This window comes from Phyllostomus discolor, chromosome 3 (assembly GCF_004126475.2).
Source record: "Phyllostomus discolor isolate MPI-MPIP mPhyDis1 chromosome 3, mPhyDis1.pri.v3, whole genome shotgun sequence".
Taxonomy (NCBI): Eukaryota; Metazoa; Chordata; class Mammalia; order Chiroptera; family Phyllostomidae; genus Phyllostomus; species Phyllostomus discolor.
The window spans coordinates 75,433,830-75,446,589 of NC_040905.2; positions in this window are offsets into that span (position 1 = coordinate 75,433,830).

Below are 12,760 nucleotides of genomic sequence, written 5' to 3' on the forward strand. Positions count from 1 at the left end.
ACAGCACAAAATGTCAGTGGTGCCAAGACAGAAGTTCTGCACATGTTAACAGTTAACTCATGAATTGCCCCTTCAGCTCAGTGCTTCCCATTCTCTGAAGCTTGTTTCAGAGCTTCTCCCCCCACTAAGAGTTCCACGCACAAGTTCTCTCCAAATTTCTAACACTCTTTTGGTCTGTACCACTCACGGTGGGTATAGCAGCATCATTTTCCTTTGGAGATAGTGCTCTGTGTCCTGTGTGCCCTATCTTGTCAGGGTATTGCTATAAGTCACTGGACCCTTATCCTACTTTATTGTCCATAGCACCAAATACAAGGTCCTACATATTTTATACAACAGTAAATAGTTATAATTCAAAAGGTGAATCCATTAGCACAGAAATTGACAGTTGAAGTGGTCAGAGAAGAATCTTCTATGGAGTAAAGATTAGGGCAATCAATCTGCAAAAATCTCATTAGAGTAAAACTAAGAGAAGTGAGAATATAAAGAAAAAAGGAGCAAGGACCTCAAGATGTACTGCCTAGGATAAGAGAGTTAGAATGTGCACTTAATCAGATTTTTATTGTGGTAAAATGCACATAATAAAATTCATTATTTCACCTATTTTCAAGTATACAATTCCATGATACTAAATACATTTATATTGCTGTGCAGCTGTCACCACCAACCAACCCCAGAATTCTTTTCATCTTGCAAAACCGAACCTCTGTGCCCATTCAACAATGAGTCTCCATTCCCCTCTTCCCCAGCCTCTTGCAACCACCATTCTATTTTCTGTCTATGAACTGGACTACTCTAGGAGCTGCATCAGATCAGAAGAGTCATAAAATATTTGTGCTTTCATAACTAGCTTATTTCATTTAGCTTAACATTATCAAGGTTGATCCACGGTGTAGCATGTGTCAGAATAATATTCCATTGTATGTACATACCACACTGTGTTTATTCACTCATCTGCTGATGGACACTTGGGTTGCTTCCACTTTTAGCTTTTGTAAATAATGCTACTGTGAACATGGTGTATAAATGTCTCTTCAAATCTATGCTTTTGCTTCTTTTGGAAACATCCCCAGAAGTGAAACTACTGCATCATTGGTAATTCTAAGTTGTTGAGAGATTGCCATACTCTTTTCCACAGCAGCTGCACCCTTTGACATTCCCACCGACAATTTGCAAGGGTTCCGATTTGAATTTTTTCACTCCCTAGAAAACACGTTATTTCTGTTTTGTTTTAAACAATAGCCATTCTAATGCGTGTGAAGTGGTATCTCAGCTTTGCCTTGATCTGTGCTCCCTCAGATCAAAGGTGATGTTGAGCACCTTTGTATGTGCTTACCGGCCATTTGTGATCCTATCTGAAGAAGTGTCTGTTCAAGCCCTTTGTTCATTTTTCACTCAGGGTGTTTGTTTTGTTGTTGTTGAGTTGTGAGAGTTCTTTAGCAATCCCTTACTGAATAGATAAATTGCAAATATCTCCCCCGCCTTCCAGTGGGTCACCTTTTCACTCTGTTGATAGTGTCCTTTGAGGCACAGACATTTTTAACTTTGATGAAGTACAATTTATTTTATCTTTTGTTGCCAGTGCTGTCATAGCCAAGAAATTATTGCCAAATCTAATGTCATAAAGTTCTTCCTCTGTTTTCTTCTAAGAGTTTTGCATTTTTGGCTCTATGTTCAAGCTTTTTTATCTACTTTGAGTGAATTTTTGCATATGGTGTAAGGTATGGAGCCAACCTCACTTTTCTGTGTGCAGGTGTCCAGTTTTCCCAACACCATTGGTTTTATTTATTCATTTTTAGAGAGAGGAAAAGGGAGGGAGAAACAGAGGGAGAGAAACATTAATGTGTAGTTGCCTCTCCTCCACCCCCTACTGGGGACCTGGCCCACAACCCAGGCATATGTCCTGACTGGGAATCGAACTGGCGACCCTTTGGTTTGTAGGCTGATGCTCAATCCACTGAGCCACACCAGCCAGGGCAATTTTTTTCCATTTATGAAAATAAAGGTGTTGGAATTTTTGTAGAGATTGCACTGAACCTGTAGACCACTGTGAATAGTATCTGCATCTCGGTGATGTCAAATCTTCCAATACCTGAACATTTTGATGTCTTTGGATTTATTTATTGTGTCTTTTTAAATTTCAACAACATTTTAGACTTTTCAGTGTACAAGTCAATTAAATCCTTTTATTTTTCAAACAGTATAATAGCAATAGAATTAGAAATATTGAAATAGAAACTATCCCAACAAAATAATTTGGCCTCATTTTCCTCATGTCCTCTTCTAGTCTTACCTGCATGTTTATATAATTTTAACATAATTGCAATCATTGCATGAATCGGGTTTTGAACCTTGGTCCCTATACTTATTAGTACACACTCCTGATTTCCTGCACTGTCACACAATCACTTTAGCAGACTCTGAGGGGCCTGTACTAACAGAGGGCTCTGTCTGGGTCAGGAGAGACAGCCAGTGCCCTGGGCTCTCTCTGACCCTGACTCTAAAGTATGACATTTAACATTTGGAATCCATCTTGAAAGATAAGAGTCCCAAACATCAAGGACATTTATTTGTTACACTTATCACAATGGATGACTGAGATATGTATATCGATCTGTAACTTTCAGTTACTCAGTTTTCAATAGCTGTTCAGAAATTCTATGAAACTGGATAAAATGCAAATAGGTTTTTTTTACATGAAGAGTCACTTTAGTAGTGTTTTCTTCTGTCACCTTTCTTGGAGTGGAAAACTAGGCTGACAGTGCTAAGTGATGAGCTGGGAGGCGTGCACAGGTCAGGGAAGACTTGCCGAGCCTCACGTGGCAATCCGAGTGGCGGGCGTGCCTCCCAGCCAGCGCAGCCTGTCTGCCAGTCGTCCCTCCTCGGGCAGTTGGAAGGAGCCTGGACACACCTAACTGTATCAGCGAATACCCACAAGATCGACACCATTTCTTGGATGAATTTGAGAACCGGTTAAAATGTGGGCATGGGTCTTGAATTCTTTATTTTCCCAGCTGCTACCACCTCTTTTCCCCTTAATTTAGGGACCATGTGTTTTTAATCAGACTTACAAAAGATACTGTGGGCAAAAAATTCTACCAAGTTTTTTTTTTTCCCTTGTTCTCCTCCTCCTCTTTCTTTTTCTTCATTATCATCATCATCAGAGATTCTTACTCCTTTTTTAAAGCTATTTATATAGATGTCTTAAGCCACATTTTTCTACTGTCATCATTTTCTTGGGGTTCAGGAATTGAAAATGTTCCTTTTAATTAACTTCTAATGTTTGCTTTTCCACTTAGTTTAAAATGGAATCTTTTTTAAAACTGGAATATATTTTGACAGTTTTAGATCAAACTTTTTTTTAACTCCCGGAGACCAGCTCTGAAAGCTCTGATACCTTACTGGAGAACTAGTTATTAAAATTTGGTAGGCTGGGCACCCAAGGTGGGCTGCTTCCCTCGGTGGAGCACACTCACCTTACTGTAGAATGCAGAATGCACACATTTCAGCCAGTCCCTCGAAACATGTGCCAGGGAAGAGGATAGCCCCATTAGGCAATGTCAGAGAAAATAAATTGTGTCTAAATTACTTGCCAAAAATGCTTAGTGAGCATCAGAGAGATGGGCTCTGCTTTCCAAATTATTAAACAGACTATTCAGAAGTCCTGGAACATTCATTTTTCATTGTAAATTATTAACCAGAAGCCAGGGACAGCTGTCTTGTTGTGATGCCCCATGGTGACACCCACAGGAAGTCTTTGCCTTTAGTGTTCAACTCCCTGAAAGGTACGAAAGCATGTGCGCCAAACAGCATCCCTGACATCTAGGGTGTGACAGGATTTTATGCAGAGAAACCAATGGGTCCTGGAAGGTCCATTTTCTACCTTTAGATGAATTTGTTTCACTAATATCAACTTGTCTGTTTTTTCCTGCATAAAAATACAAAAACAAATGACCACAGTCTGTATACATATTGTGTGTTTAAATGTATCATAGTCTGGGTGCATACATCTTTCTGGGAGGCAGGACCTGGATCCAAGTCATGACATTCAATATATTTAAAATGTAGCAACTTTCTTTGATTCTAGAAAAGGTAGAATGAAGAAGTCAAGCTTCTCTAAGGAACTGCTTTTGAAAATGAGGTCCTATGATTATCTGCATCAGAAATATCTGGCTTAAGCCCTGGCTGGCGTAGCTCAGTGGATTGAGCGCAGGCTGCGAACCAAAGTGTCGTAGGTTCGATTCCCAGTCAGGGTACATGCCTGGGTTGCAGGCAATGACCCCCAGCAACCGCACATTGATGTTTCTCTCTCTTTCTCTCTGTCTCTCTCCCTTCCCTCTCTAAAAATAAAAATAAAATTGAAAAATCTAAAAAAAAGAACTTAAAAAAAAGAAAGTAATATCTGGCTAAAAAGAAAACCAGATTTCTGAGTTTCACCCCAGACAGGGCTGGGAATCTGCTTTTTTAGCAAATACCCTGGGCATTTCTGATGCAAATTACCCCATCATCTCCTGTCTAAGAAATAGGGCCCTGGGGAGCCTGCAGAGTCCCCCTCAGCTCATCTTCCTCCTCAGAGGAACTGCTTTCTCTTTTTTCCCTGGGTGGAAGGAATTCAGCATTTATACTGCTGAATGAGTTCACTCCGCAAAACTCTTCATAGAGGAGAATTAAGAGAAGTTGTTTCGACATCTGTCAACATCATCATCTTCTTTTCTCACCTGGTATTTCTTCAGTTTGTCTCTATAGTGACCCTTGTGCTCCAGCTGTGGGTCCTTAGTCATTCTTATTTATTCTTCTGCAGTTCACTAAAGAGCAGAGAGCTATCCACCGGGGCCACCATGCTTAGGGAGTGATTCAGCTATCAAGAGATTATTCTTTTATTAGTATCCAATAGTGAATGACTAGAATGCTAGCTATATTTTTTTCCTCTGACCACCAGAACTCTTTAAAGAGAAGGCAAACAAAAGAAGGTATTGGAGAATATAGAAGGTATAGGAGCATTCTCTGTTTGAAACCATTTCTTATGAAACTTGTATGAAAAGGTGAAGTTTGTTTTTAATGCTTTCCTGCCTGCTTTGGAGCTGCCTTACTCCTTCTCATCGATTCCTTGGATGAGAACACGTAGCTGGCTTGCTCCTCAGACGCCCCTCATCTTCACTAAAGGGCTCCCAGCTAAAACTTCATCTCCCTCCCACACCACAGAATGTGTTCTCCCATCAAACTTTGCCAATTCACTTATTAATATCAATGCAGAAGCCAAATAAAATGTTATCAACAAGACCCAGCAGCACATCAAAGAAACAACACACCAAAGCCAAATGGGTTTCATTCTCGAGGTGCAAGGGTAAGGCACTTTTAATACATCTCAGGAGAAAAGTCATCTAAGAACATCTCCATAGATGCTGAAAATAAGCTCTTCAAATATATGTACATCTATTCTTCATAAAAGCTCTCAATCTTTCACATGATTGAGTAGATCTGTCTTAATTCAAAAGCCATCATCATGCTTAATGGGGAACCACCAAAAACATTTCCACCAAAATCATAAACAAAGGATGCTTAATACTCTTACTTCTCTTAAGAGACGCCATAGTAAAATGGTGAAGTTTGGGGACTTTGGTATTCAGCTACCAAGAGTGAAGTCCCAACTCTGCCACCTAGAATCTATGTAACTATGGGCAATTTACATAATATTTTTGTGCTGGGTTTACACTTCTGTAAATTATGATAATGATAGTAATTCTTAAGGCTGTTTGCTATGAGGTATAAATAGCTTGATAGGTGTAAAGTACTAATATACCACAAGGTATATAAATATTCAATAAGTTTTAACTACCTTTGCTATTATTTAACATTATTTTTGAGGTATTAAACAAACCAAACAGGGGAAAAGAATTAGAGGTATTAAAAGGAGAGATACAATTATTTACATTTTCAGTTGCTATAATTGTAAAACTATAATACCAAAGAGAATCTACTGCAAAACTACAACAGATACTAAGAAAATTCTATGAGTAAAAGGATATCAAATTCATACTCAGAAATCAATAGACTTTGCATGCATGACACCTGAGTAAAAAGAAAGGCATAGCATGTCCCTAGACAGAGACAGCATCATGAAGATGTGAAATCCCCCTACATTAATTGATAAATTTGATACTGTCATTGATAAAATGCAAGGAATTTTGTAACTGCATAAACTGATTGTACATTTTATATGCAAAACAATTATGCAGGAAATTCCAGGAAAAGTCTGGGGAAAAAAGAGAATAAGTGGTAATTTATTCCACTAGATATTTATCATTATAAAGCCTTGATAATTTCTTTAAGAGTAAATATTAGATCATACACATAGACAAATTAACTGAATAAAATACAAGCTCATTTCTGAATTCCATATAAGAATTTAGTGTATAACAAAGTTGTCATCTAGAATCAGTTGGGAAAGGAGGAACTATTTTTTTTGAGGGTGATGGGGTAAGAGCAGAGCCATCTGGAAAAAATAGAGGTAGATCTGTGAAGAACTGTGACCAGTCTGGGATTTCATTGTCTTGCAAGCTAACAAGTTAGCCCGTAGGATTTCATAAATGCTCTCAGAAGACAGGAAGATTCTTGGATCAGAAACAAAAGATTTTATTACTCATGCACAGCCGGAAGCACAAGCTCCATAATTACATTAGTTTCCCTTGCTCCCTAAGCTCCTCTGGGGTGATTCAGAGATTGGGCCAGGTGGATGCTGCTCACACAGGGGTTGTGTCAAAGTTGAGCTCTGACCTTAGGAATCCATTTATAAGGGGACTGCTAGAAAACCTGACATAGAGGGAACATTTTCTTTATTATAGTGGACAGCAAACAAGTCTGCCCTCTGACCTGCTTGTCTTCACAGCTGACCACTATAGAAACATCCTCGAAAAGATGGTTCAGACCAAAGCCATCATGAGATGCACAAAAACACGAGCACTCCATGGAGATTTAACTCCTGACATACCTGTCCCTTTATACCAAGATAAACTTGAAATGGGTCAAAGAATTGAATCTTTACCAAAAAAAAAGTAAGCAATAATAGAATGGTAGGAGAGATGATAGGAGAGATAAGTCTTTGCTCAGAATGGCAAAGACTTTTCAAAACTCTGATCTAAAAATATTATGACATCATTTTTAAGTACATGTTAAAATCAACATAAACAAAGTCAGGAAACAAACTTGGGAAAAGACTTTGCAACTCATATCATTAAAAAAGAGCTAATCAACCTCAAGGAGCTGTTACAAATAAAATGCTAGCTTAAAAACCAAAGCCCAATGGAAAAATGGGGAAAGAAGATAAATACTTCACCAGAAAAAATTTATAAGTGGCTTTTAAACATATGAAAATATTTTCAATTCTACTCATAATAAAAGGGAAGACTCCAATTAAAATTGCAGTGACAGTATTTCTCACCTATTAGATTGGCAAAAACACACAAATTTTATGATGCAGTATGGTGGTGGTGTGGAGAAATAGGCTCTCTCCTATGCTGTTAGGGAAAGACAAATTGGGACAATCTCTGTGAAGGGAAATTTGGCAATATTATCAAAATTGCAAATGTGCACATTCCTTGCCCTAGCAATTTCATTTCTATGGATTTAGAGATAATTTTATTCTCTGTAGTTGTTCTTCAGTATATATACAAGTATATATAATTAATATTCATTGCAGTATTGTTGATAGTAGAAAACCATAAGAAATAACAATTTCCACCTTTAAGGGATTTATTAAATAAATTATGTTACATCCATATGATGCAATACTCTGCAACTATAAAAAAGGATGTGTGGATATAGAAAAGATTTCTAAGATATAAAATTTTTTGAGGTTGATGCAGAAGGGTATATGTATGTTTCAATTTCTGTTTTAAAAAGGGAGTACAAATTTATGTTTGACTAGATTTATGTAAAATACCTCTGGAAAGATACACGGGAAACTATATCAGCACATACCATTCTCATTAGTACAATGAATGACTTCCATGTCATTTTTCTCCCCATGTAAAGTATTTCCAGGTTCAAAAGTTATAAAAACATATGTGATTGGTATACCTAATTCATACCTGGAACCCTAGGTTCAAGGATATATTCAAATGTAGGCTTTGCTTTTTGGCCTCTACCATATAAAAAGTTGGAGCACATGCTGAACAAGCCCATCTGTTGGATTTACTACAATATTGTAAAATTTTTGAGCCATGAGAATATATTTGCTATTTCTTAATTAAGTTAAAAATTAAAACTTATCAATTCTGGCTTATTACAGCTTTATTCACAGTCACAAAAATTAAAACAACCCAGATGTCCCTGTAGTAGTCTGCTTAGGCTGCTATAACAAAAATACCACAGGTTGAATGGCTTAAATGACAGACATGCATATTCTCACAGTTCTGGTGGCTGGGAAGTCCAAGATCAAGGTGGCAGCCAATTCAGTTTGTGGTGAGGACACCCTTCTCTCATGTGTGCTCATGGCCACCATCTCTCTGTGTGTTCATGTGGTCTTTGCTCAATGTGTGTGCTCAGAGAGAGAACTCTGTTGTCTCTTCTGCTTCTTTTTCTTTTTAATTTTTATTGTATTTTTCCCATTACCATTTAGTCCCTTTATGCCTCCCTCCCCCTGCAATCAGTACACTATTGTCCATGTCCATGAGTCCTTTGTCCCTTCTTGCTCAATCCCTCTACCCCCTACACTCCCCCGCTTAGCTCTCTATCTGCTCTCTATCTCTGAGTCTGTCTCTATTTTGCTTGTTAGTTCAGTTAGTTCCTTAGATTCCACATATGAGTGAAATTATATGGTATTTGTCTCTCTGACTGCCTTATTTCACTTAGCATAATGTTCTCCAGGTCAATCCCTACTGCCACAAAGGGTAAAATTTTCTTTTTTATGACTGAGTAGTATTCCATTGTATAAATGTCCCAAAGCTGTTTTATCCACTCATCTACTGATGGACACTTGGGCTGCTTCCGTATCTTGGTGATTGTAAATAACACTGCTATGAACACAGGAGTGCTTATGTTCTTTTGAATTAGTGTTTTGGGTTTCTTTGGATATATTCCAAGTCTGAAATTGCTGGGTCAAAGGCAGATCCATCTTTAATTTTTTTGAGGTGTCTCCACAATGCTTTCCATAGTGGCTGCACCAGTTTGCATTCCCACCAACAGTGCAAAAGGGTTCCCCTTTCTCCACATTCTCACCAGCACTTGTTTTTGTTGATTTATTGATGATAGCCATTCTGATAGGTGTGAGGTGATATCTCATTGTGGTTTTAATTTGCATTTCTCTGATGATTAGTGACATTGAGCATCTTTTCATATGTCTGCTGGTCATCTGTAAACAACCCAATTTAAAAAAATGGGCAAAGCACCTGAATAGACACTTCTCTCTTCCTCTTCTGATAAAGGCACCAGCTCTATCAGATGAGGGCCCCACTCTTATGACCTCAGTTAACTTTAGTTGCCTCCTAAAGGTTCTATCTCCAAGTACACTTAGGGTTGGGCTAGGGTTTCAAGATAAGGATTTTAGGGGACACACAGTGCAGTCCACAGCAGTCCCTGAACTGTGGAATGAGCAAACAAAATCTGGTAGGTACATCCATGCAATGAGCTACTACTCAAGAATAAAAAGGGATAAATTATTGAAACATTTAAAAAATGGATGAATCTCAAGTACATTATACAATGTAACTAAATCCAGATTTAAAAGTCAATATACCATTTGGGCTCATTTATAGGATGTTCTAGAAAAGGCAAACCTATATCTACAAAAAACAGGTCAGTAGTAGCTAAGGAATGGGGAAGGATTTGACGCAAAGGGATACGGAGGAATTTTTTGGTGTGATGGAATTCTTTCATACCATGATTGTGGCAGTGGTTATATGACTGTATGTGTTTATCAACACTTGCGAAGTTGTCGACTAAAAGGGATAAAATGTATAGTATTTAAATTAATTTAATTTTTAATTAAAGAAAATCTATTATGTGTCCACTACCCTATCATCTAGTTATATTATAAGGCAATGATATTTATTAATGATGTAACATGAAACCCTGCTAATGGTTTCTATAATTTTTGCTTTTTCAATTTAACAGAACATACCAGAGAAAGATAATAACTAAAGCAGTGAATTTCAACAAAAGTGTAGGGAAAGATCTCTTTCTTAGGGTAAGGATGTCCTTTGCGTAAACCCACAAACAGAAAGTCACTTCCTGAGCCTCCACACCAGGAGCTAATAATATTGCCAGCAAAGGGAAAGTAGGAACCTTTGGAAACAGCCCAGCCCTTTCTCCCTTCGATCCAGCTTTCTAACAGAATGGACAAAGGCGTCAAAGGGAATCAGAGAACAAGAACCCAACCTGCTCAGGGGAGGAAAGCAGGGTTCCATTTCCTAACTGATGTACCCCACGAGGTGCCCTCCCCCTCTCCATTTTCCTGCCACCTGCCCAGTGTCCACACAACAACCAGCTATCATTTCTACCATGTTCTACCATCAACAAAAGAAAAATAAACCAGTGAGCCAAGCCCTTTTTATAGCAACATCAGGAATTTTTTTAAGCCCCACCAAGCAGGAAATAAGAGATGAAAGCCACAATAGCTAATGGAACTTGTCATAGAGAAAACAAGTAGTGTGACATTGATAGGCTATCAGTTTGATATGAAGTGAAATGTGTTTAAAATGTTTCTAGGGAATCATCAGGCTAGAAATCATCAGACTGGAAGGATAACCTGCCCAGGATGAAAACAAAAACTACTTTGCTTCAAAACAGTCTCACCTACCCTCTCCCTCAATGACTCCTGTATCCTCCAATAGCCAGCTCTGCACCTCATGGAAAGGTGGGTGCAAGGCTGTTTCTAAGCTGCGGAATTAGTGTGAAGAGTAGACAGCAGTGGGATCAAGGATGCGCAAATACATTCTCTCCTCGGGGGCCAAGCCTCGAGCCCTTACTATGGGTCTGAGCATTGTGTACATTGGCAGACGGCCTGGTTCTGGAAGAAAGTATGACCACTGTCAAGAATATATCTGCACGACTGCTGGGGCTCAGCTTGACTGTCCATGCTCCTTGCTTTATTTCTGCAGCAGCTTCAGAAGGCAGCTCCGCACTGCCTTTGTAGGCCTGGACTGCCCCACGATACCTACGGAAACATCCACTCCTCCCTGCCCCTCTCAGCCAGTCGCTCATCCCTATTTTTAGGATTCCCTAGCAACTGAGAGGTCTGTTATTCCATAACTAATATTTTGCATTCCTGAGGCCATTACTACACTTATCACCCCCACCCTTCCCCAAAATGTATGCCTTATCTTCCCTGCAAATTCTCCCCCTCCACCCCAATACGTGTCATATTGTTACTGCAAGTTCTCTAGGGACAGGAAAAGAATCTGCTCTGGGCCTCCTAACTCCTGGATTCAGGAAATTCCTCCCATGTCCACCTTGAACCCTATCTAATGATGTTGAACCCTATTCCTATCTCCCCATCATCACCAGAGATGAGGAATAAGTAGTCAGCATTCTCTTTATCAACTTTTGTTTTATTTTATTAGAAACAGGAAATATACAATGTTGCAAAAAAGCAATTATCTATTTTTGAGAAAGCCACAGGGCAAGAGAGCTGCACCCACCCCACTGTGGTCCCAGTGAGAAAGTGAAGGGAGAATTTAAGTCTCTAAGCCTAAGGAATTCTGCCACTGTAAATCATAGAAACATTGGGAAGTGTTGTAAGATGTTACAGTGTAATGAAGTGGGGGGAATCTATGCTTTTTCCCACTCAGCATCGTTTTGAGTCATTCAGTCTTGGCAGGTCTAATTCTCACCCATCACTCCCTCCTCATATAACAGCTTGCTCCCATTCTCAGCTTGGTGGGAATGTTTGACTATGTGATATATTTTGGGCAAATCAGCTAGCATCATTGAATGTGCAAATGAAGAAGTCCATTTTATAGTTATTTAAGAATGCTAACTTAAAAAAACAATTTTAAATGTATTATATTTAGTATGAACATTTTTTTCTGATGACAAATTGACAATATATTTCTTTTACCTCGAGAACTTGACAATAGCCAGTTCTACAGTGAGTTTTCAACAAGTCAACAGTGTACTTTCAAGTTCGACAGCGTGGGTTCTAGACTCACTTATATGGAAACCTTGCTTCTGCCTTCCTGTGGGCAGCTGGTTTGCTCTGTTGAAGAATTTGTCATCAGTGGAGTCTGAAGGAGGACTTTCTTTGAAAGAGGGCCTTCATTTTCTTGCCAACTATTTGAAGCCTTGTCTGCCCAGTGCAAAGCTTGTATCACTCTAACACTTCACGGAGGGACGAGAGGGAAGTGTGGGTAATTTGTATTAGCATGGGCTCTGTGGGACCATGACCTCTACGCTTTTTTGATATTGATTAGAATGTACCTTGTTTTGACATTAGCTTCAGCCAAATCAACCAAGATAGAACATTAAAGAAAGATATTGTGGGACTCAGGTCAGAGGCACTGGTTGGTGCAAAGAGCCCCCTTTCACCCAGAATATTACAGGCCCCTTAATAATCCAGTGGAGTAACCACTATGATGACACATACTGCTGAGATTAAGGTACGGGCAGATTTAGCACTTCTGCAATTTTAGCATCAGGATCTGTCTTTTAGACATTATTATCTGTTTTTAGTGAATGGTCATGGTTAAATGTCTCCTAACAGCTTCTTCCATATTAATATACTTTTTTCCAAAAGAATTTTTTAAAGATTTTATCTATTTATTTT